Raw genomic sequence first — 27,020 nt, forward strand, 5'->3', positions numbered from 1 at the left:
CTCGTGCATACGGTAAACTTCTTGAATGGCTAAGGCCAGGCCTCTTCGGTTTAGCCAAGTGTTTCTCAGCAAACATATTTCATATTGATACAATATTCCTATAGTGCAAAACTGTTGAACAATATATAGAGAGTGAAACAAGGCACTCAGGTGCGACTCTTGGTCTGGGAGCCGCCGGCTGGTGTTACTGGCAGGAAAGCTGCTGGATAGCCCACATCCTGAGCCTGCTGAGATGGGCACTGCCAGTTCACTCTGGGATCAGGGCACATTCTCACCCAGGATCTGGTTTACAGTGCAGTGAAGGAATCCCTGAGAAACCGTTGTCATCTCCCTGCTGTGAACCCTCCCGGATGTTCCCCCTCCCGTTGTTTATTCACACCACATTGCAAAGGGTTGGTGACTCATGGCCATTCTGGAAATTGCAGCATGTGGCTTGTAAGGTCAGGAAGGTAGCCAGCCCTGACACCGCCTTAAGGTTAAAGAGGAGGTAGGAGAAATAAGTACTCATGTATATTTAATATGGCTCCATAGCTTAATCACCACAATTTTAAAATGTCCAGTTTAATTAGCACTGCAGGACTCCCTTGAGGGCCCAGGTACCATATACACGATCTTAAAATCAATGGATGATTAATTGTTGTAACAACAAATAAGACTGGGCTTGCACAGCAATTCTTTGACACATGAGCCTGAGCACTGGGCTGCTTTCCAATGGTTTTAATTCATGGTGTACGTTATTAATTGTACAAATTGTAGAGCCCCAAACCAAGAGGCACATATGTGAGAAATGCTGACTGCGGATTCTGCCAACTCTTCAGGACAGTGTTGTGGAAAAGCTTCTTGGTAAATTAAAGACCTGTTACATGAGCTACGAACACATGAAGGGAAATGCACAGAGCTCAGCCTCTAGCTCTGCCAGACTTGCTGTATAATCGTGAACAACTCTGTCTGTGTGCCTCAAAATCTCTCTCCTAAAACAGGGCACCCACTTGCTTCTGTTTCCTGTTTGTCTGTTAAGACTGTAAGTCTTCAAGGCAGGTGTTTTACTGTTTACTGTCAACTCCCAGTCATCTATGGGCAATTTATTCTGCTGGTTGATTAATCATGTCCTGGATACATGGCTGACTCCTGGCAAATTTTATTAAACACCGCATTGCACAAATGCAGCTACACAACCAGTCTCTGCACCATGCTGCTCAGTGTGTCATGTTGCACCCACGGTTTCACATTGCTGGGGTACAGGACCCACCACAGTAATTGCTCCTGGAACAGACATTCATAAAATTTTAACAGGAAGTTCCCTGGAGAATAAAAACAAACTTTCTTACTATATGGAGGGTTCCTTCAGCTTTAAAAGCAGAAAGCGTTAATGTTTAACCTCTGACTGACAGTGGTTTAGGGCTTCTGATACTGAAAACAATGTACTGGATGCTGGCAAGCCCTAACTCCTGTCAGCAAGAGGTTAAACCCTCCGCAGGTGAGCCTCTTGCCCAGCACTGCTTGTTGCCTTACAAGCAGAACTCACAGAACACAAGTATGTTAGCCAAACCACGCTATTTTCTGTAATTATACTGTTCTGTAGGTGAAACAACATTCTTAAAAATTGGAAAACACGCTTGAGTCAAAGTAGGTGGTTTGTTCTAGAGGCCAATAATTAACATCCTTGCCAATTTTCAGTGTACTGTGAAGTGTGATTGAAATGGTAGACTGGAAGGAAATGTTTGCAGCTGACACACCTACTCACGGAGAGATTAACAGCTAGTCTCTTTGGAGAACTATCATAAAAAATACACCTTATGTTCCACTTGCTTTTCAGGACAAAAGTCAGAAGGCACTAGAGTCTGAAGACTCTTATTTATGTCAGTTTTTCAGCAGAAAAACTGCACTGATTTGACTGGGTTTACACCAGTAAAAATAACAGCAGAATTGGGTGCTTTGTATTTAGGAAAATAAAATAAAACAAAACAAACCCCAAAACAACGAACCAACTAACAAAAAAACAAACAAAAAAACAACCAACCAACCAAAAAAACCAAACCAACCAAACAAAAAAATCCCAAAAAACAACTACAAAAACTGAAGGGAAGAGAAATAGACATTTGATAACCTCCTCACTAGTAAGCAGTGTGGTTCACACTAGGCAGCTGCACAAGACCAACAAAAATTCAAGCAGAGGAGTTTTTGTGTACAGCATTCAGCCATGTGACAAAACGACCCATCATTCACAGGCCTGAAGAGTGGTAAACACAAATAAATGACTCAAATATCCTCCCAAAAGAGAGATGCCTTCCTTCACTAGAAGGAAAGCAAAACAGTGTGCACCGCAAAATTAAATTGCTAACTAAAATGAGGGTGCCTGCACTACTATAAAACATTTGGAAGACTCCTGTAATGTACATTGAAATCCATTCATAGTGCACGTGGCAAAAATCCTACATGAGCTCACCTCTAGTAATAGCAATAGTTACTTGGGTACTTTTAAAAAAATATTATTCCTTTGGAAAATGTCAAGCTATGGAAATCAGAACTTTTCACAGAAATGTATCAGTTTGGATTAATTTTTTTTTGTGAGACTGGGTAAAGAAGGAGCAACAAGAAGAAAAAAAAATACATATTCAGGTTCTTCTGGTGGAGGTTTTCCCTGAAAAGGTGAATTTAGAGATGAGATTGGTCACTACTTTGGTATAGGGGCCACCCTCAGTGAAGTTCCTGTTTAATCCTGAAAGGGTATTCTGATCAGTGGGATATGGCCTCTTTCTGACAATTTTGTTTTGCCCACAAGTTCCTATGCTTTCATACTTGGTTTAACGTGGGTAGGTCCTTTCCCCTTCCCTGTCTCCCACCCCACTTTCCTGCAAAAGATAATTCTTGTTTCTACACTTCTTTCATTTTACATTTTAGCAAACAGTTACTTGTTGAAAATTTAAACTTTACAATTAAATCTAAAAGCTAATTGCCACATATGAAACTTGAAATCGTCAGATCTTGACAAAGAAAATCTCATTATTGATCCTTTTGCTGTTGCTTTTGTTTCAAAATATTTAAATGAACATGCTATTTTTTTTTTTTTTTAATGTGAAGGCTGGAAAGATACAAGACTTAAGCAAAGGAAAACAGAGGGTTAAAGCCAGTTTTTATCTTTTCCCAGTTCCTCTAGGGCAATCGTGTACACCCTCTAATCCAAATCAAAAAGGTAAGAACACAGAGCATCCTATGGTGTCAGGTTCTCTGTGGGTGAGAGATAGCTTGTATAATGCTTTTCAACATCCAACAGAAGGAAAAACATACAATGAACTTAAGTAATGAAGCTTCATAGCTTTATCTTTTTACTGATTTTTTTTTCTCATGCATTTGTAGAGAGCATATATATTTTCACCTACATATGTTTATGAAGAGCCTATATTTTTCCTTCCTTACACAGGTTAAACAAATAACCTTTTCTGTTACCTCTCAGTAAGCAGGTTCTCCATTCTCCTGATCAATTCAAATCCATCTCCTCAGTACTCTGCTCGCAGTACCTCCTAACTCCAGTGGAAACATCTTGCCTGATACATTCTTGCAACCTTTTTGCTCACAGTCACCCACTGATACCTGTGTGTTCTCTTGCCATGGGTATTACCCAGCTAATAGTGGAAATTCTTATTCATTCTGAAATGTTGACACCTTTCATTTGGTACCACTGAATTCCACCCTACTGCTTTTATTTTTCCAGTACTTGATGCTATTCCAATCTTTCTGCAAGATAGCTTGAACTTACTTTGTATTAATGATATTTCCACTTAGTTTTAATAAGATCTCTCAGCTCTGCATCATCAAGAAGTTTCATTGGTATGCTGTTGCTCTTCATGCCAAAGGTTCTCATTAATGGCATTAAAGAAAACTGGTTTAGCACCAATTTGTGAGAAACTGGAGAGAAATTCCACTAGTGAAATCCTTGGACCTTAACGTTTCTTCTTTCAAAGCTGTTTGCTGTTGCCTTCCTGCTAACTAGTTCCTTATTGCCTTTGACTAATCCCTCATCTCCTTCATGGGTACATGACATTTTGCAGACAGGCATGAGCTCAACATGCCCATCCTTCCAAACAGGAGATGCTAGGTGAACCAGGCTAACAGCAAGCAGTATTTCCCTGCTGCTTTTACAAGAAAGCTTGTGCCTGCTTGTAAAACAACAATATACACATTTTCTACTGTAATTAATAATTTCCCATACAGCACCACATATAACCTTATGCGTCAGCTTATATTAACAAGTTTCCTTGTCTAAATAATCAGTTATCATAATAAAAAAGAATTCTTGCATGATCTTACTTGGGTGAAAGTTGGACTTCAATCCACTGTTGATGGATTCATGTTTTAAAAACCCTTTCCCTTCAAATTTACTCTGAAGCCTCACAATAAAGACTAACTGGTCTAAAATCGTTAGAATTGCACTTTTTGCCCTTCTGTATACAGCTGCTGCCTCTACTAAGTTCCTGCCATATGACACTGTACGCAGCCTCATAGGTTTTATTGAAGAACTTTCCTATCACTTCTGCAATTTCACACACCAGCTCTCTTAGAACTGGCAATAAGAACCATCCATTATCTCAATCTGAGCACAATAATCTATTGAACAGCTATGAAGTGCTCGTTTACATACACTCACTCTTCCTAGCCCCATCCTCATAGTTGACATCAGCATTGACCAATGGTGAAGAGAAAAAAAAAAAATCACACAATTTCTGACCTAATCTGGATTATCCTTGATCTCCATACTGTTCTCAGAGATGTGGCACATTTCCTCTTTCCTTGTTCTCATTTCAGTCGTTACACTATTGTTTGTTTTCATTTCATTTCCAAGGGATGATTTAGCTTAATCTCTGGCAATTTTCATTTGTCTCTATATCTCCTGTTTTTTAAGACACTTTCTTGCTTAATAAGTACTCTTTTTTTTCAGAAAAGTTATTCTTATTTTATTCTTATTGAGACTATAATCAATCCAATTAGAACTGACACCACTCCCACCACTTTCCCCTGGCTTGACTGAAATACCTGTTAACACACAGGTATTCCTTAACTCGGTCATAGCTGCTACCAACAGCTTGCTTTCTGCTGATCCAGGATCTTCCTGTGGATTAGAAGCAGGCTGGATGAGAAGTCTGAAGAAACTAAAAGGTCATTTCTGCAATTTATGGACTCAGTCATTTACACTCAGTAGAGCTGTATAATGGGGAAAGATGGCAGCAAAACATCGTTCTGCTCCTTTGGTCCAATGTTATCTGAAGTCTGAAATGGAATCTGGCCACAAATGGTCAACTGAGAATTGCCTCCATTTCTAGTGGGGCAGAAGTATGTTTCTACTCATATTTAGCAGCCTAGTTGGACAGTAAGAGGTCAGGTGTCTTCTTAGGGCAGCAGGACACTGGGAGGGGGAACAAATGTTTCTTTCTTTCTGAATTAGAATGAATAAGCAAGCAAAAAAAATCTTGAAAAGCATTTTAAACCTTTGAAGAAATCTTTTTATTTCACATTATTTTTAATGCCTTTACGTTTTACACATCATGTCAGTAAGAGAAGTACATACTGCATGATAGAGTAGGTCATGTTGTGACACATAATGACATCCAACTTCTAACGATTCTGTTATTTTTACATTAGCAGCTGCTATTTAGTGCAGATTACAACAGCTCATCTTATTTTCTGTATCAAAGTGTCAACATATCAAACTGTTCCACCAACAACAGAAGCAGGTGATGCTTTGATCTAGAAAAGAATATAAGCACTTGTCTTATTAATTAGGGGATCAGAGGTTTTCAGGGTCAAGAGAAAGGCTCCAGCTAACATGAGGGGACTGAAAATGCCTAGCGCTCTAATAACACACCAAGTGATCACCTTGTTTCTTAAATCACAGTACTAACGTGTCAAACTGTTTCATTATAACACAAACAGGGGACATGGTGACCTAGAAAATTGGATAGAATGTTTCAACTTGCATTTAAGTATCAGCTGCCCTTGATGATTTCAAAAATGAAAAGTGAAAATTAGAACTGTACTACAGTAGATGTTATAAATTATTGGCACATCATGAAATACATAATTAACAAAAATAAATCCAGATTTAAAAGGTAAAATGAAAACTTTACATTGAATTTTTGAAGTTTGAAGTGTAGTTTCAAATGTCCATCAAATAACACTTCTGGAAGATAAAATTGAGTTGGAAAAATTTGGAATATTAACTGAAACCATTAGAAATAAATGAAAAGGTGTTACTCAACACATCATTTTCTAATGGAAATAGTTTTTACTAAACCTATCTTAACTTTGAGTAAATTGAGCAACTGTATTACTGATCCCCAATGGATCAGTGCTGCTATGGAGGGTCAGTACAGCTGCAAAACTGCCCTGAAGAACCAGCTGAGGGTTTGTGTGTGTGAATTCCAGGGCAACAGTGGCGGTGGTGTGAACTCTAAGAGCCTTTAAGCTACATCTTCCCCCAGCACACCACCACAACCACACCCAGCTTGACATTCCCTCTGGGGCACAAAGGAATGGGATCTCAAGAGCAAACATGACCTTTATGAGTTTGCATCAGGATCAAACAATTAACCATAATAAGATTTTACTCTACAATCTAATACTATTGTTGGTCAGAATAAATATGAGTTAATGAAACTTTTTCCCTTTTTTTTTTTTTTTTTTTTTTTTTTTTTAATAAAAAGCATTGTTTCACTAGAACAATAATGCCCTGTCAAGATCCACTGGTTTAGACAGAAACATTTCTGAGGAATAACAGGCAGAGTTTCTGTCAGAGGAGAGAACTCCTACCCAGCCATGCGATTAGGTTATTCGTTTTGGATGCAGAAACCTAATGTTGAGTTCCACTCTCAGAGTGTTAACTCACTCTGGACATGGCTGACTCCCACCAGCGAGAATACTTCCGTTCTCTAAATTAATGTGAATTACTCATGTTTCTGGTGACTTCTATTTGTTTATGTCTTCTCTCTATGACTGGCACAAATATTTTTTTTATTAAATTGCTATGTATGTGAAAAGCAGATCCAGATAGAAGATGCATCATGGGAAAGGAGACAAACTCTACAGCCCAGCCATCAAAATGTTTGAGGGTGCCCAACTTGGATCACGGAGTTCAAATCAGAGTTTTCATGTACGGAATGTGAGTGAATCAACACTGTCTTTTTAGCATGTATAGACACATCTTTTTCAGTTCCTTTACAAAGAATGTTTTCTCTTATGGATATTAAAAATGGTAACCCCCTAATCTCCCTTTCATTCCAAAACAGAATTGTTGTGCTGCAAGAAGTGTTGTGCTGCAAGTCTACCTAATGCCACCTTCCCCAAGTCAGTCTTTATGCTATCCCTAATTTACTATTTTTTCGGGAGCTTTTCAGAAGACTTGAAGAAGGTGTCACTATTTGAGGTCCAGACTCTTGTCTTCATCACAATAATAAATTCCCCAGTAACAATACACGATCACGCCATATGAATGCTGCTTGTATGGTCATTCATTTCTGAGAGGTCCTGTTGTGACTGGGATGACAGCAACAGGCCACAACAAATATTATGCAGATTGTGCAATCAGGAAAAAAAAAATCACCAAAATGTTTTTTCCTGTTCTGTTGAAGAAAATTAAAGGATCCAATAGCATTTCTGCCCACACTAGGTAAATATTGGGTTCATTTTATTACAATAAGAAGTGACTTAATATCTACTAATCTTCTTAAAGAAATATCAGTTGAACCATTATGCCTGAGAGGTAAATGTCTCATTCTTGTACTGCGTGGTTACATCACACTGGGAAGCACACTGTACCAGCAGTATTTGACATGTAGTTTGCCTTTCACCTAGTGATGTGCCCAGATGAGCACATATTATAGGCAGATTTAGTCCATTAACACATTATGCAAGAAACAGTCTATATGAAGTGCTCATGATATTTTTCAATGAGAATAAAGAATTTGCTCATCTAACCTTACAAACGATGTTGATACAAAGTTTCTTCATTATCTGCAGTATTATTTTGTAATATCCTATACTTCTTTCGACCAACAGAAGGTATATTGAAATTGCAGGAAAATTTAGGTACTCAAAGGATAATGCGAGGCATGTGATGAGTGTGTGAGACTAATATATGGAACCATTTTATTGTAAAGAATGACTCACAGGACTGAGGAAGATTAATTTGAAATTCTGTCCCTGTAAGGTTGACTCGAAACTGTAATTGACTTCCACAGGTCAAGATTTCATTTACGGTTTCCACTTGTTTGAGTACATAGCTAAAAAACCCAGAGATACCACTATACATACCTACTATGTGCATAAAGATAACTAACTAAGGATACTGCTAATTTTATTTCAGGTAAGATATAACCTTAGCGACAACAAAAAGACTCCTCAAAACTTTAAAGGATGATGGCATTCACAGCTGGATTGGGCTTTATACATAAATAATGTCATCTGCAGAGATGCTGACCTTTTAATAGGAAGGATTTATTACGAACACAAGCTGGAGGAGCTTTAAAATAGCAAGTAGTAAGGCCTTTGTATACAGAGAGGCAGATATTTGTCTCACTGTTAACTATGATGCACACTTCTAAAAGAAAATCAAAAGAAGACAAGAAGGCTTTGTTTTAAGAGAAGCAAAAAGCCATTCACAACAGTTATTTTTGCATAGTAGCTATGGCTTTAGAATCTATATGAAAATAACAAAAGTAAGTTAATTCCTTTACATGTCAGATTAAAGACTGCTTACAGCTGTGGGCATGTGGAAAGGGCACATTTCTCCATGTTCTGTAATTCAGGTTTGGTCTTGGTGACATCACATATTTTGTTTCAAATAAATAATGGAAAGACATCAGCAATACAGAAAAACTTGTCTTATTTGATGTGAAAATAAAGCATGCATGTTTTTTTGGGCATGGTGTTTACTGTTTATCTGAGGAAGCCTTCTTATGTCCCCCTGCATAGGTAACTGGACTAGAAAACAGACTCATCCCTACAAAGGCTGACCAGGTTATCAAATATTTACCTTAAAGCAAAAAAGAAAGAACCTCTCTGATCTACTTTAATAGCAGGCATGTTTCCCTCAACTTTGAGAGACCTGACTTGCTTCACACGCAACATGAAGACTATTACACTTTATAACAAACTTTCCTGGCAACCTCCTTAGGGGAAATCAAGAAGGAAATGACTGCATAGGCTGGAGTGAGCTGAAGAAGCCTTCCAGGTGGAGTCTGAGACCTATTGGCAGATCATTCTGGGAAAGCTTCAAACTTCAGCACCCAGGATAAACCTGTTGTCCACGCAAATGACTTTGGCCACTTACATTATCAAGTCAGTATCTGCCACAAAGAGCAAGTTGTCAGCACAGGATCCAAAAGGTAGTGTTGTAATGTTGTCTAGGAAGCTTTGTGGTAACAAAGACCCTATTCAATAAAAACAACGTTCCACTCAGCCCCAGAAGTGTCCTATCCAGTTTGGGGCGGAACTGAACTGGCAGAAGAACAGAAGAAAGTTCGTGTTGCAGCCAGGCATGTTTTATCTGCACTGCAGCCAGAAACAGTGTGTGCTTTCAGGGCTCCCTGTCTGGTTCATTTTCAGGCTCCACTAACAGACCCCAAACTGACCACAGCAGTGACCTCTCTGGGTCTAAAAAGAACTGACCAGAAATGATGTTCCAGCCTTGAGATCGACTGGCATCACCTGCCTTGTGTTACCATGTCAAAACTTCTCTTTCTTCACCCCTAAAAGGAAGGGCAGCTAACACCAGATTGCCAGAGGGGAACTGGCCCTGGCACACAGTATCGTTCAAATGCATTCTCATCGAGAGTGGGTTAAAACTGTGCCAGGGAGCTTTCTAACAAAAAGCACAGATGATTGCATGGCACTGTTCAAGCCCACGCCCTGATCCTATTTTAGTGACTAGAGTAGGTAGAGATAATTGGTTTTGCCAACTAATAAGGGCTTAATACACTTGATCAAGATTGATAAACCTGACTTATATACATGACTGTGACTGAAAATCTTGCACTTGTAGTAGGTGGGTGAGGCACTCTTGAGTGTTCAAGAGGTGCCACCCACAGCTCCACTCCAAGGATGCAGGAGTAATTCTTGCTTGGGTAAATCTTTCTAGCCTTACTTCACTACCAGCCTCTATTGCAGATTCCTCCTTATGGTAAAGTCCTTGGCTTTGACCTTTGACCAGCCATTGACCATGCCCTTCCATTGCCATTTGGACTTGGTTATCCTTTGGCTTCTCTGCTATGAGACTTTGACTTATTTCAGTTCCTTATCCATGATTTTGGCCTAACAGAGACACATAGTCCAAATGAGACACTCTGCAACATTTCACAAGCCCCTTTTCTGTAAGAAAATATGTACATTGAAATCATTCATGCTTCATAAAAAGGGCAGAAAAAAGAATGCAAGGCAGTAACTTGAGCAATAAAGGAGTTAACAATTTACGCTCCAAAGCCTGTAACTGATGTCAAGTGATAATATAGTCCAAATTATAACCTTTCATTCAAAGAGACAGAATGACTGTTACCTCTTGACAGACAGTACTTCTGCAGAAAGCAGCAGTGTCTAATCCCACTACCAGAATTAAACTACAAATCTTTCATAAAAGCCACCAGTGTGTACAGAATTATAAAAATTAATTGTCCCAATGACTTCTGTGGGACTGCTTTGGTCCATAACTCTTGCACGACTTGGAAGGAAAGGCAGGGAAGAGCTTGAGTTAATATTTAGTACTCCGCCTTGTGGTCTTCACTTTATGGAGAATGAATTACTAGCAGGTATACACACTCAAATTTATCTGATATTTTCATACACGCAGAAACTCAGAATCAAAGAGCTGAGCTCAACAGCAACTGTTACACTTAAGAATAAATAATTACTGAATAAAAATATCTGTTAGCAGGAAAATTAGGAATAAGAGAGAATCCATGAGTATATACCCCACACTGACACGTCCATACCGTAACTCAAACCAACTTTGAATCTTGCAAGCCTGTTAGTACTCTTCCTTTGATTGTCTCTCATCAATGTAGCGAGATAATCTGGGCTCTTTCTGCAGCTGGGTTAATGCTGTGCCTGGCACTTTTGGGAAAAAGACAGAGCTGCATGCCTGCTCCTGAGGCTGCTGCAGGCTTCACTACTTTGAGCCAATTGCACAACTGACCATGAATTTCTGACACACTGTGAACAAACTACCATCACGTCTCCTGTGATGAGAGGATCCTCAACAGATAATTTAAAGCAGTTTAATTCTCAGTCTGTGCAATTCTAGGTGTGTAAAAGGGATCAGTCATACTGAGTCTGAATAGCTGGTGCTGATTTTAACCAGAACAATCCCCTGAATCTTGCTTCTCCACAATCTTACTGTAACATTTTCCACCCAAGTAGAACTCAGACTACAGACTACTGTAAGAAAGCAAATGGAGGTGTCTGTGAGAACACACATTTAAGTCTTCATAGGAACCATCTGTCTGGTGGAAAATGTACAAGAGAGGATTCAATAGGCACCACCTTTGAGTCAGCAGAGGACAGATGCTTCCATGGATTGTTGTGGATGCTATACTGTTGGATGAGATCTGTTGATATAGGTGAGTTAGCTTCACTCAGGACTCAAAAGTATGTTCTCATACTAAAGATTTCTGGTCCTTTCTGCTAAAAATCCATTTATTAAATTTTATATGAGGTAATAATATTTCCTCCTACTGCATATCTGTTCCGTTAGATTCTATTAGATATTTGCCTTGGGCAAAAGCATTTTTTTCACTTTCTACCTGAGTTTTGGTTCTCATTGCAGAACATAGTCTAAGTTTCTGTTGCAACTCACCCCAACTCAACTACATTTCAATTGGAAAAAAAAGGGTAGTTGCCGCATATCTGATAATTCTTGTAATCTTCAGAGGAAGAAAGAGGAAGAGAAGGGAATACGAAGAGTGGTACATTACCCACAGCTATTTTCTTTAAAATCATAACTTGCAATATGAAACAAAAGAACCCACTGAAAAGATAAACACTTTTGTCAATATCAAATGCTTCAGTAAGTTTCCACAGTATAATCTAATGCAGAAGGTGTATTTCTTTTTTTCTTGTTTGTGTAAGACAAAAGAAACCGTTTCAATCACTACAGATTCTTATGTACAAAAATGATGCCCTTATAAGCCCAGATAGTAAATACTCCTCTACGCTACTATCCTACAGTTAGAATTTTAGCCAACGATTTTGGTTCTATTTGTTCAAAGCATATCTTATAGCTTTTCACTGCACCTATTATACATTTCTTCACCTGAACACCCGTTGAACCAAACTTGTCTTGCCAGGCCATTTTTAATTATGCAATCTGTATTCTGTCAATGGCAAACACTTGGGTAGAATTTCTTATATACCTTTCAACATACCCAGCAGACAATTAAGAACTCAGTGTACCGAAATATTTGCCCAATGAAATGTTAGTGAGACAAGTGTAATCAAGTCATCTTGACTAACTTTTAGTGAAGAATCACAATTTTTTCATCAACAGTTTACCACTTCAAAATACCACTTTAAATGCTATTTCTTAGAATTTTTTATTGACTTGGTCATTCACACAATTTGCAATACATGCCTGACTTGGGTAATACTTCAGGCAGTAGTTCCATTAATACTTGAACACTTTCTTTTCATGGATAGCATAATGAATGCCAAATTTGTCTCCAGCTTTTAAGAAAATTTGGTTTTGCAGGGAAAATCCTGACTCATTGAAGCCAACAGTTCACTATTACTTCAATGGGATTAACATTTCCCAGTACTTGTATACATGCATTCTATTTAATGATGAGTATCCCAATTATTTATGTGCTGTACATAAGGATAACACACAGAATAAGTCTAATTAAGAGAAATGTCTTTGACTTTGTGTTTGCTGACTGATACTATAAATGCAGATATATAGACATGAATTGTGCAAAACCTTTTCCAGTTCTGTAATGATAAAATGGGGAGATATTTTGTGCAGTGCAAGGTGCTAACTGGCATTTACTGTTAAACTGACCAAAGTATGCAAGTTTCATCAGAGGAAAGAAAAGCACCGTCTGTGCAACAAATTTTGCGAAGGATCTGAAAAAATTCGTCAAGTAACCACCACTTTCAGAAAGATGACACCTTTTTGGGGAAAGGGTGCACGGCTATTAAACTCATACACAAACAGGGAAACCCATTACTTTCTTTTGGAGGCTGCTGGATTGGCAGCCCCATTGCGTTGGTGTACTGCTGCGGATTGTAGCTGTTCTCTGAAACTCCACAAAATGCTTTTGATCCATTTTATCTTGCAACTTAGCAAAGAAATGTTGCAATAAGAAACACCAACAAAGATCTGAAAAACTTAAGCTCTGGATTACCATATTGTGTTCTCCTGCCATTCAATGTGTCAGACAAAGGCAGCGGTGTTCAAAGTAGAAAAAGAAAAAAGAAACTGGTCACAGAAAGTGCAGAGCACAGAGTAAATAATATTCCTCCACATCCCTACTCTTTCATAGATGTGTTGTTAAAAGAGTTGCAGCAATTAGGCTTTTGTTAATTACCAGCTGTTGAAACAGATGTGTTGACTGTCCTTATTAGCCAACAGCTGGGACAGGAGAACAATTGATGCTCTCTAAAACCAACAGCCAGCTGCTTTGCAGTAATTATCTCCTATCGATAATACAGGTGATAAAGGCAGCAAAAAGGTTATGAGCTTCAATAACCAAGGTACTGTTATTGAATATCACTGAATTTATGGTTAATTTTAGAAAACGAGTAGAACAGTAAGTTGATATGTCCGCTTCCTTCTGCATTGTCTGAAGGTCAAGCAATATGCAAATAACAAGCGAAATATAAGTCCCCAGAAAAACTTTTTTTTTTTTTAAACTCTTTTAGTATATTTCAAATGCCTTGCTGATCTTTAAGGAATGCTTTCTCTTTTAGATGACTATGACTAGATGGTATTTAACATTAACTCCATTTCCCCTTATGCCTTTCCTTGCATACATTTTTACCACAAATGACTTTTTGGAATATGCAGATTGTTATTCCTACCTGTTGGGCAATTTTATTATAAAATATATAATAAGACATGATGAAAAAATAATTGAAGAGGAGAGCCATCCGCCTAGAGATTTAGGTCCTAGTCTTGGGCATGCCATGAATTCTTAAGGAATTTTACTTCACTTCTTGGAATTCAGTTTCCCTAGCACTAAAATGGGAGAACTATGTTCATCTTGATCGATCACTTTGTGATTGATGACTGCAGCATACTATTGAAATGCAAAGTAATGCTTGCACAACACATTACTGTAACAAGAAAAAAAAATGCGTGATTTTCTAGTATTGATATATGTCAAAGGCTATAAAATGAACATTTATTTTAGAACCATGGGGCCAGACTTCCATGAACGGGAGCTCCACTGCTCATCTAAATAGTATATAACAACACAGGTAGTTGGATGGTTTGTATTTAATTTTGCTCCTGCTTTGATTTATATTTTCTCATCTCCATACCCTATTTAAGTGCACTAAAAGAAAAGCAAAGCAGAGATTTTAAACTATTTCTATTAGCTGCTCAGTTCATCTCAAGCCAACAAAAGACATGTCTACAAGAATCTACAACCACGACTATTCACTAATTAGTCTGCACTTAAAGACACTGCCTTTCTGAAAACAAGGATTAAGGCTGGTTGAATACGCTCCCTTTCATAGACCTCCCTTATGTCTCTGTTGGGTCATCATAAGCAGCTTGTTCTCTGAGCTTTAAGTACGGGAGCTTGACAATCAGTTCTGGGCCCATCAGTACGCATGGGGACGATTAACAGGAGCTACCAACATCTTAAGGGACATATAAAGAAATCAACTAGCCAGAAAGTTTCAACAACAGGAGTGGGTAAAAATGTATCATACTCCCACGTCAGCTAAGTTTTAAGAAAGATACGCTGCAGGATAATTTTTTGTTTTTATTTTGAGATAAAGCAAAACAATGTACTTCTCTGTTCCTACTTCAGATTCAAAAGAAAAAAAACCGTCATTATAGCAAGAAAATTGACATGGGTCCTTGTACACACATCCTCACATCTATTAACAGGGATCCAGAGCATACTGTAAAAGAAACAGAGGACTTGAGCCTAGTTGTCAATTTTCTACTTTTGGAAGAATGCTAAAAAGGATGAGAAAAGGGAAGAAGAAGGAATGGTTTCAGGCAACGGCTTTTCATTCTTTCCTTATTTCTCCAGCTGCTTCTCTCTATCCTTGCAGTGTTTTCAGGCCGTTAACACTGGGTTTTCCCCTGGAAGGCAAAACTTGGCTCTTTGCCTTCTGCTTGTCATCCATGAATGAGCTGGCAGGGGGTGGTGAGGGGGGGTGCTTGGGGAGAGGGGGGATGTGGTTTAGTTTTGGTCTCACTCTGCTTTGGTGGGAAGTTAAAATATAGACTGTGCCAACAAGGAACTAATTTGGGCAACGGACAGTACAGGGCTCCTCTGCCTTAAGAAGAGATTTGAAGAAAGGTTTGTATCCGATGTGGAAAGATACTAACTAAATTCAGGATAGATATAAGGAAATTCTTCAGAGCTGGTGTTCTGCGTGGGTTTCCATGGCAGAAACTACCACAAAGCAAGCAGGAACTTGAAGCCTTGAAGAAGAAAATGACAGTGAACGTTGTTTCACCTTGGCCAAGACATATTTCAAGAGAATTTCAACCTGTATGAATGCAGCAAGGGCCTCTGCTGCCTAAAGCCTGCAGTTGGGAGGACCAGTTTGAGCCTGTGAATTGGACACAACGGGCACTGGACCTCTGTAGAACTGACCCCTAGCCCCTGCTCTAAGAGCAGAGAAGCAGCCCAGGGTGTGTGCTGCCTGGCCACTGGCACGCTGTCAGAGCTGCGAGCACCTGGACTTTGGTCTCGTGTCTTGCAACAGTCACAGTCTGGTGACATGCAGCTTCATTGGACTCACCGATTTCAGCAACACTTCCTAGCTGAAAAACAGATCTAAGATCTGAATTAACATGAGAATCGGATGCATTCTGTCTGCTGAGCACCAGGGCCACAGCAAATCTGTCCCAATGAATTTAATTCAATGTATTTCAATGTCTTCGTATCCACCTTGCTAATAAAACCTACCGTACATAACCTGGTATCAATACACAGTGCACTTCCCTTTGTATTTTGCTTTCAAATAAAACATCTAGAGACAGCACAGGCCACTTCCCTGAGAATATAAGGTTGAAGACTGCTGCCTGAAACAAAACTTTCCTGATATCTCATAAAATCTTTGTAAATGTGACAATCAAGAGCTCAAGAAAATTCACCTGGCAACAGCTGCACTGAAACAAAGTTACTGCAGCAACAAGTAACGTCACAGTGTTAATAATTGACATGGAAAGAATGAAAAGGTGAGCATGGGATAAAGAGGACAAAGGAAAGATTTCAGTATAAGCTTCTACTGGTAAGTAATCAATCAAAATTAAGATTGAAAGAGTCAGTATGAACGTTATATTGAAAGCTGAAGTTAGTTCGATATCTTGGACTGCTGAATGGGGCTTGTAAACCTCCATTTTCTGCATCTTGATTTGCAAAATTTGACAAACAAATCCCCTGCTGATTTGAATCTACTTTCATTCAGTTCCCCCAAGAAACTAAAGTGAATGCAGGAACAGTGGCTTCTCATGTTTGCTGTATGCAGGAAAAGCGACATGTGGTTCCTGGTTCTGCAGGTTAAGGCAGGAATTAGCAGTGCACTGGTAATGAATGAGTCTCTCGATTTACATAATCTAATAAAAGACCACTCCCCTTGGAGGGAGGAACTGCATCCTAGAGACACTGTTTAGAAGAAGTTGTTTCGGATGACTAAATTATCAACAGCCTCAGGTGAAATGGACTGCTATCTTAATATCCACCACTACTACTGCTAGAGGTCAAAGCAGCAGGAAAAGCTTTTGAGAATACAAGTTAAATATTAAGAAACCAAGATTTGTTTCCTCAAATCATGTTTTATTCTGTAACATGACTAACTTTTAATTTTTATATTAAAAACTATAAATCATCACTGTTTCATTTGCACCAATATTGCTTTGCCCTTTGCCAAGAATCTTGGAAGCTTGTAAAATTCAATGGTTTTCTACAAAAGATGTTACCTAAATATAATTCGAGTATCAGAGTTAATAAAACAAACAACTCATACACTAAAACCAAATACTCCAAAAGAATGTACTCACTAAGTTAAGGAGTTTGCAAATTCAGCCCCAAAAGATATTGCTTTTCAGTGAAGTTGGTAGGCAGTCTTGGATCATGACTTATGAAGATACACTGAAGTCCCACCATTGCTCAAAGATGGAAATCCAGCTACGCTGCACCTCTTGAGGGGAAAGTACTAATTAAACCCAGCTCTTAGGGATATATTAAGAGCAGCTGAATGGAGATGCCATCAATAGGTCATGTTTTTTCAAAATGTCAAGTAAAAACTTCTAGCAAAGAGTTAGCGATAACTTATGACATATAAATAAAGATGGACTGTAACTGTCAAAATTACATCACAGGAATATTTACAGCTCACTGGACTTAATTACACAGGGCCTGACACTGCTCCCACAGAAGTCAATAAAAGTTGTCACAGTAAATTCAGTAGGGGCGAGAGGTTTCTTTCTGGTCTAGTCACTAACAAGTTGTCAGTGTTGGCAAGAATTAATGAACTTCTTATTTCCTACAAATATTAATTAATTTTTCAGGCTTCAAGGAAATGATACTTCTACAGTAAAAGAAACATTATTTAATACTCAGACTGTCTGCTGAGGCTCCACAGTGTGACGCAAATTAGAAATACAACATATTATAAAACCTAGATTTCTTTTCAATTTACTGCCCTGTGGTTCTGAAAAACTCTGAGAACTTTATCCAGTATCTAGGTGGTATGTAACCTTCCACAAAAAGTCTTACTTTTACATCATCCAGACTGTAGTTGAATTGCCACTTTCTCTGAAAATAAGCCCCTTCATATAAAACAAAATTTCTGTCTCTCCTCCTAGATAAGTTGCTAACTCAGAGTCTGTAATCAGCAATGGTTTTTCAACTCTAGGAAACCACTCCTTTGACTGAGTTACTAGCAGACCTCTTTGCTTGTCCTACTTGCTTCAAAAAATTCTTCATTTTACAGATATATTATTTTTAAGGATTTTTATTGTAACCCTTGTATTATATTTTGGAGAACTGCGGTCAGGAAGAATTGCTTCCTAGTAGCTACAATTGTCATCATCACCATTATTGCAATTTAGCACTTAGATTAAAATATTTTTTGCTATAAACACTGAAATTAACTGATGTATCTACAATAAACTTCACAGCTCAATGAAAAAACACTGTAAGTAAATATTGATTGGCAAATTCAGAGTATGTTTGATAATTTCATTATTCCTGCACTCAACCAAATTATTGTTATTAAAAACATAACTTTTCAGAAGTTTGTAAAAAATAATTTAAACCATTCATAATATTTCCTACAGCATAATTGTAACACACACATTTTGCAGCTATTATTCCACAGAAAGAAAATAAGTAACACTACTAAGAAACAAGGATTAAATCCCGCATGTTAACTAGAAAAATCTCATATGCCCACTCGCATTTTAGGAATTTAATTTTATGAAGAACATTTTGTTAAGAAAGTAAGTAATGGTTTACACATAATGTTTTTCAAAGAAGAGAGGGAAAGACAATGCTAGGGAGCCTGTCTCAAGGTTAGCCTAATCTCCTAAACATGTATCTTAAAAAAAAGTAGATATAATTAGCAACTGATTAAGGAAAAAAAACACACACCCTGTGATTTCCAGGGAACACATCTTTAGCCTGTTTCATTATAAACAATGAAGGACAAAAGTCACACAACCTCTCACCATTCAATGCGTTACCAAGCTTTTGACAGAACCCACTAAACACACCATGCCTTGAGAAATTCTTGGTGTGCTCGAAGTGCAAGGAGCCGTTCCTTGCCAACCAGAGGGTACCTCTGTATCATTGCTATAGCACATTTTTACTGAAATTATCTAGGGGACAAGACCACTAGCTCTCATCAGTGATTAACCAAGCAAATTAAGACCTGGTCCAAATTCAGTAGCTCGATTCAGAAATGCAACTTTAACAAATCTGAGGCCTGATTTAAGATGTATTTTGAAGCACTATAGGTAGAGGGAAAACACATTATTATGTACAGCTACATGTTAACACTGTATATATATGGATGTATAGGGCTACACACACCTAAATACATCTGTGAGTGTACCTTTCCACACAGACCTGTGTGTAGAACTATACACATAAGTACTAGACAGAGAGAAATTATGACATTTATCTCCCTTGCCTTCAGTCACCTAAAGTTTAAGTGAACCAGGCACTTCCAAAGCACATTTCACCTATCTTCCGCATTTACCTTTAGGAAAGAACAACTGCCTTATGGTGATATGTCCCTCTCTTCGTACTGATTGTAAATGGAGCCCCAACAAGTGGCAGTTAAAGCTAAAGCCTAGCTAAAGCTAAACCCCTTCCTTGGCAGGACATTAATAAGGTCATGAAGTCAAGTAGAGAGATATTAGGAAATGCCAGAGGTAAGGTTACCAGCACACATGCCTTATGATTCTACTTTTAAATGCATGCTCATTTTTTTTTTTCCAGGCTTCTTTCTAATTGCTGTTGGTGGATCTATACCTGGGCATGAATCATCCCTGCCTAGTGAAAGAGCCTGTTACCTGTTTATTCCTGTTTCTTTTGTTGCAGCCATTGGAATGGGACTGCAGGAAGAAAGCAAATACACTTCATATTTAATGGAGCTGAATGCAGCTCAGCAGTCATGGAAACTATCCATCCTTTGGTCAAGGCACCTTAGCATGGATTAACTTAAAGTTTCCAGACAGATTCAAACTATGTTACCTATTTTCTGACTGTGCAAGATAAATCCCTCATGTCTAATCTGCAGGAGTACCATGCACTCACAGCTGCAACTGAAGTCAATGGAAGACTGAACATAAATGCTATATAATGCCTTCACATTAGACCTCAGATGAAATTACTGAAGGCTTCAACTGCACTGAAAAAATTTAAGAGGAAAATTAAAATGTAAGTGGCTATCCACAGATACTACAAGCAAGAAAGTTTATTTCCAGCATTTCCTGCTTGTCATCCATGACTGAAAAGAAGCAGATTTCAATCCGTGAAACAGCACATCAGTGAAAGAAGGGACTGTATGAACAGGACGGCCTACACCACACAAGTAGGAGGCTAATCTTCTCAGTTGGAAACTAGCTGGAGCAGCCAGGATATTAAATCAGCAACACAAGGGGAGGTTATTTGGAAGGCAAATGAGGTACATGCTCAAATTCAGCACCTAACGAGCAAGTTGAACCAACATAGCAAAGAATATAATGAAAAGAATCTCTTCAATTGTTTATGTATTGATCCGAGGAATCCGGGTAAGCAGTCAGAGGAAACTCATTGATGTGAATAAAATTTATATAACCAGCATTACTAAAACCTGGTGGACAACTGGCATGTTAAAATCTCTGATTAACAGGAAGGATAAGAGAGGCAGTAAGGGAACAGGATACCTTAAAAAAAACCCAATGCCATTGTTCCTTTTAGAGTGATCAGTAACACAGGACCACAGCTCTTGAATACACAGAGGCCAATTGATAAGAGTAGCTAAAGGCATCAAGGAAAAATGCAGTTGTCAGGACTACAGATAATAAGGTTTTTTTCATTATGAGAGGAACAGTGAATGTGTAAGCCCATTCCAAGTTTGGAATACCTATACTACAAATTGTAACACAAAAAAACTCCAGGAGTGTGCAGTATATACGATGGCCTATATTTGCAAAAACCAGGATGATATAGTTACAGTTCTTGCAGAATTAATAAGCACTTTTCAGTTCATTAGAAATGAACAGATTCATTTTACAGATTCAGACAATTTTACAGATTCAGACAATTTTACAGATTCAGACAATTTCCACTTTAGGTGTCACAGGGTGAAGATCCCCATTAATCAGTCTTAAAATAGCAAGACATTACCAAAGACCACAACAGTACTAACAAAGTGTCAATATTAAAAAAAAAAAAAAAACAACAAAAAACTAGTGGGACTAAAACTGGGCCAAATAAGTGAAAACACTGGATTCAACTAATACAGATTTTAATGAAAGAATATAATTACTCCCAGTCAACATATTTTTGGTGTAAAATAGGTCTTGCCAAACACATTTAATTTCCTTCTTTGATAAGATTAGAAGTGAATGTTGTATAGAGATTTGTCAGGCTTTCACTTGTCAGACATAACAGACTGATAAAAAAAAAAAATCCTATGCACCATCAAGAAAAAACCTAAGTTATTCAGAATGGCCTGACAGCTAAAAAAACACCAAAACCTTTCAGCATTCCAAGAGGCAATTGTCACTGAATAATGCTAGAATACTAGTAAGACTGCACAGGTGTCAGTACTAGGCATACTCTTACTTGACTTATCCTTCAGTTACTCAGAACCAGGTAGACATGGCTAGTAAAGTTCATGAACAACAAAGAAAGTAAGTAAATAATGATGATGAAACAATGTTCTGGGCCGCTTGGTAGCTAGGTGTATTAAAATCAAGTGTATTTTCATAAAACTAAATGCAAAACTTTCAGTCTAAGAACAGCGAACACAGGCCACACTTCCAGAAAGGGTAACCTTAGTCTGAAAAGCACTGACTCTGAAAGAGATCTGGGATTGCAACACAAGGTCACAGTATAATTCTGTGGAAAAAACTGTAAAAATGCAATATTTTGGTGTATAAACAGTAAAATAGTAAGTATCTCCACAAAGCAATGAGGGTGATTTTATATTATGTATGACACTAATAAACAATGTTATAAAAATGCATATGCATCTGTGTCCACATTCTGAAACAAAAGGATGTTAAACCAGAGAAGATGAGGAAGAGAACCGAAATGGTAATGCAAGCATTAGAGAAAAAGCCATGTATTGAAAAAGTTTATTCTGTTCAGATTATTAAAAAAAACCCCAAGAATATGCCTACTCAGCAAACATCTACAGAGACATGTGCTAATTCTGAACAAGGTAAATCAAGTATCAGGAATGAAATAGTTTTATGTTGCTACTCATTCTCATTGTACCTTGATAAATTGACAGAAAAGTCTGGATATAAAAGAATTTTTAATCTAGTTGAGTAAGGGTAACTGGAATCACTGGAATAAACTATCAAAGGCAAATGAAGGTCTCTCCACCTCCTAGAATTTTTACATCAGACCTAGATACTTTTCTGAAAAAATTTGTGGGCTCAATACAGGGACAACTGATGAAATCAATAATCTGTGATATTCAGAAGACCAATACATAAAAATATCTTTGAGGCTTAGCCTTAAATGGTAGGAATTTAAGAATGATGAACATTCTAAAAGGTAAAGTCTTGTACATCACAAATAGGCATGCTTTTGACCTTAATTTCTTCATGCCTTGTTTTCCCCATGAAGCATGAAGAAAACACTCTTGCAGGAATACATTAAATCATTGTTTATTAAACCTTTGATTCGTATAGCATTGACTACTACAGAAAATCCCCATTATGGTTACTCAAAATTCTGTTTTCAGGGAAATGTTTGAACGGTATCCAGTAAACAAGAGATTGGCACACATAATGAACAAAGAAGATAAAAAAATATATTGATTGGCTGTTCTCTGGATACTGTGTGGAGCAAGAATGCTGTGAAATAAAGCACACATGATCCTATAATAAAAAATGTTAACACACTGTTTCAGGGGAAAGGGCAGTAAATGAAGATGCTCACTTCAGAAATGCCAGAACTGAGGTTAACTCTTGATTAACTGGCTATTTCAGACTAGCTTTTTTGTATGTATAGCAAGTAACACTGTACAATTGTGCACATACACAATACTCATAATTACTGTCTAAATAACCTGCCTCTCTGAAAGGACAAATGTTCTGATGAATAACTTTGCTGAAAGCAAGACCATTTGCTTGCCCTATCATGCACTCCTTAAATCCCCTGCAATTTGTCAACTTTGAATGCAATACTTCTCCAGGGGCTACCAATGAGCTTTTCACATCTTGCTCATGTCATCCATTTTCCGCTTGATTAGTGGGGACCTGAAGTAATCTTTCTGCTTCACAGAACAACTAAAGCCAACATACACGAAAATACCAGTATCTTAGGTACAGCTCTTAGCATGGGACAAAGGTCTTTGGGGATGTTCAGGCTCTTGTTGGCCCAATGAAGTGGCTGAGACAGATGAGAAAGAAACAAACATCCAGGCTTAAAAAAAGGAAGGATAAGTTAGGAAAACAATGAGGAAAGAAAAAAGAAAAGATTTTTCAGAATGGAGAAAACAAGAAAGCTGCATGATATTATGAAGTTATGGTGTAAGATGCGAGAAGAGAGAAGTAGTAACTTGTATGGAAACATGAAAGAGAAGAATGCAAAGCTCAATTTACTTTTCAGAGGTAAGTCAATAGATAGAAGGAACCAAACATAATATGAGAATAAAAATAAAGATAAATATTTTTTCACATTCCATTTTCTTTTACGTGACAAGATTTCTGTGATTGTTTTTATATTTAAGGTTTTTTCCTAACCTTTGTTTTTAAGTATTTGTGTAAACAACATGCATCTAAAAAGGCTTTAATATTGAAGTATTAAACAGATTATTTGTCTAAAGAAAAATAAGTGAAGCTATTCTAAGTATCTGAAAATAAGACCAACTTGTCTTTGAGTTTGTTAAAAAACTGAAAAAATATTTTAAAATATTTTTTTCCAAGTCAGAAATGTCACTGAATGAATCTTTGACCACAAAAATGAATGAGTTTAAAACAATGAGAGTTTTTGGTGCCAGTACCTTTTCAACATCAACTTAATTTAAGTACCATGTCTTTTAAACCTCACTACTTCCCCCCAAACTGCCAGAGATCAGTTGGTGTTCATGCTATTAAAAACTAAAGAAAGGTGTAGACTTCAATTTGATAAGTTAAAACCTTTTCAAGGTTTAATGTCATCACTTTAAATGTAGCATAAAAAAAGCAACAGAGAGAAATGATTGAAGCTCATCACCATGGCTAAACTACTCTTGATAGATCTAAAATTTGCAGTTCTGCTACTAGATGGAGTATTTTGATGTACTGAAAAAAAACCAAACACCCAAGTTTATATTGACATTAAAATGTGCTGTCTTCCTTGGGCAAAAAGATCTCTTTAAAAAACAGCATAAAAGTCAAGAAAGTTCTTCTATACCAAAAATATTAATGCAGCTCTGTCTGACACTGATCCTCACCCTCTCTCTTCCCTTCTACCACCTTTTTTTTTCATAATAACCATCTTATATTCCTTACAATATCCACATAAAGTTAATGGATTCTACCTATATCCTTTATAGCTTTCTACTAAAATACCTCCAGTTCCCTCTACATACCTTTTTTGATCCATTGTTTGGACAGTAGTGACACCCTATTGCACAGCTGTCTGCTGCTAAACAGTAATGGCTGCTGATAAAGTTCTCCTTGACTTTTCTTTGAGTGAGACACAAGGAGTTTCATGAAAATTGGCAACTGAGTAGAAGAGAGAAACTCTGTTAGGGATCAACTGTTATTCTTCTGTCAGTTTTGGTTGAAAGTAGCTAAAAATCGGAAGGTGAAAACAAAGACTGCATAATCATATATCCCTTATTTTCTTAGGGAAACAAGGCTAAAAGATGTGCTTGCTAGCTACTTCGTACAAAATCCTTTCTCTCTTTTTTTTTTTTTCATATTAAAATTATAGTACATTCTCATGCAGCGTTCTCTTGAGAAATCTTTTCTATCCAGGAGAGACTGTGATCCAAAGACCACAGAGGGCTTCCAGTCACATTGGTACACAGGAAAAGAACAGAACAATGAAAGGTCATCAAGAAGATGAAGATGAGCCTCAGATTTGCAAACCAGGACATTTTGAAAGAGCTGTTTTCCATGGACTGTATGTACAATTGCTACAAACACAGGCACAAATGTGGAGCACATGTGAAATTCACTTCTTTTCATCCTTGTCGAGACTCTGACTAAAAAGTGAAGAAGGCAGACGGATTTTTGAGCTTTTACAGTGAGTGTAAGACCCACAGCTTCTATAAATTAAGTATTATATACCAGTAAAGATTTTGCAGGTGGCAACCTCCCTGAGAGGATCAGGAGTAGCAGCTGATGTATTAGGTTGTTAGGAATTCAACTTTCCCAGATCAAGCACTGAATGGAGAAACCAAATCCACTGCATGATGTTTACAAATAAGAATTGCTTCACAAATCTTGGATATTGACATACTTTAGGAACAAGCCAAATAAATTGTTTGGCTTCCCTCTGACTGCTCCTTGAATCAGACCAGGTGAGATCACAGCATGTGGTTCATGAAGAACCAGATGCACTAATGCCTGACATTTGTGCACTCTTCTGTATTTGTGATATCCCCTGGAAAGACAGTGAGAAGTGGTGTTGAGGCTGATAGAAATGAATCCTGCCTTTAAGAGGTTTCCTTAACCCCGAATCAGAAAGGTGTAAAGTGACCCAAAGCAAGACGGTACAGCAATCTCGCCAGGACACAGGCCTTGACCAAACTGAAGGGGAGGAATCCATGACATTTCAGTTGTAGCACGATTTACAAGATCTGTGGTGTCAAATACATTATTGAACAGGACAAAAGAAAAAAAGCTGCAGAGACTGTAACTTCTATATTTGTCCCTTTTTAGCTGTATTTTCTTAAGACAGAAGAGTTCTGTCAATATTGGCATGATTCCAGTACAGGACCAGGAAAAAAACAAAGTCCAGTACACTTAGAAGGGATCCCAAAAACATTCTTTGCAGACTCACTACAAATGGCCACACAAGCTCTTCTAGAGAGTCTGTGTGAAAGTGTTCCCAGGTGAGATTCTGGGTATGGTGGATTCAGTGCCACCTAACAAAGCCTAGATCAGAGACCTATAGCTGGTCTGAGTAACCATGTGAACAACTGTACCCATTTGTGTACACATTCCTAACAGGACAATTGGTCTACAGCTCATATAATTACACCTTTTCTTAGATAGTTGGCTGATTTTGCCTTATATCTGTAATGAATGTCTAAAAACTCAGTGGTATTTCACAGATATTTTATTGCTAAAAACCCACAAGCGAGCAGGAAGAGTGACTTATGAGATGGTCACAAACACAAACTGAATACATACATTTCATAGAGGCAATGACATTTTTAAGGTCACTCAAGTTTTAACTGCCAGGAAACTGCTATCTTTATTTGTGCTCTTATTTAATAATCAGCTTTTACAGGGAGCAGAGAGTAATTTTAACAGAGATTGAAAAATGAACAGATGATCAGATTTCTAGAGGTGCTGTGGCAACTCAAAACAGGTACTCAGCGGGATTCAAAAATTGTAAGTGCGTTAGATATACAACAACCATTAAAAGTCTTGAGAGGTAGGCATTCAAACTGCTTAGACATATTTTGAATATTAGCTCCCTATTTACCTCTGTATTGTCAAGATCTCAGTGTTGCCTTCAGAAAAACAGTTGCTTTCGCAAAGCTTTTTCTTCCCCTTTCATAGGTTGATATTATCCAGCTTGCTTTTAAAACACATCTACACCTGGTAATTTAATAAATGTGATGACCTCCTTATCTTTTAGACGTATCATTTATTTACCCTTATGGCCCCCTAGAGTAAATTCTGTGAGCTCTTCAGGTCTCTTGTGCACCCCATTTCCTAGCTAGGGTACTGGCTTACCTCCTTTACTGATATGAAACAGTACTACTATATGGATTTCAGTGATACTATTGTGCAGATATTCAGGTGAGGAACCAGCTCACAAGCTCCCAGTTCAGATGAATACCTCCAGATTTTCTAGCTGAATCACTCAAAATGGGCAATGTTAAAAATCCTCTATTTTCTGAGCATCTTTACTTGCAGGTGGTTGATAGCATGCTATGTGTTCCGCAGAGGGCAG

The 27,020-nt window shown here is 37.8% G+C and overlaps 1 protein-coding gene across 1 annotated transcript in view; it reads right to left on the bottom strand.

Moving 5' to 3' along the window:
• Window positions 1-27,020, bottom strand: part of MIPOL1 (mirror-image polydactyly 1) — a gene marked incomplete at its 3' end in the record, with an annotated part of 161,122 nt that overhangs the window by 51,380 nt on the left and 82,722 nt on the right. The gene's annotated exons all lie outside the window — the stretch shown is intronic.

Source organism: Nesoenas mayeri (genome assembly GCF_963082525.1).
Source record: "Nesoenas mayeri genome assembly, chromosome: 5".
Lineage (NCBI taxonomy): Eukaryota > Metazoa > Chordata > Aves > Columbiformes > Columbidae > Nesoenas > Nesoenas mayeri.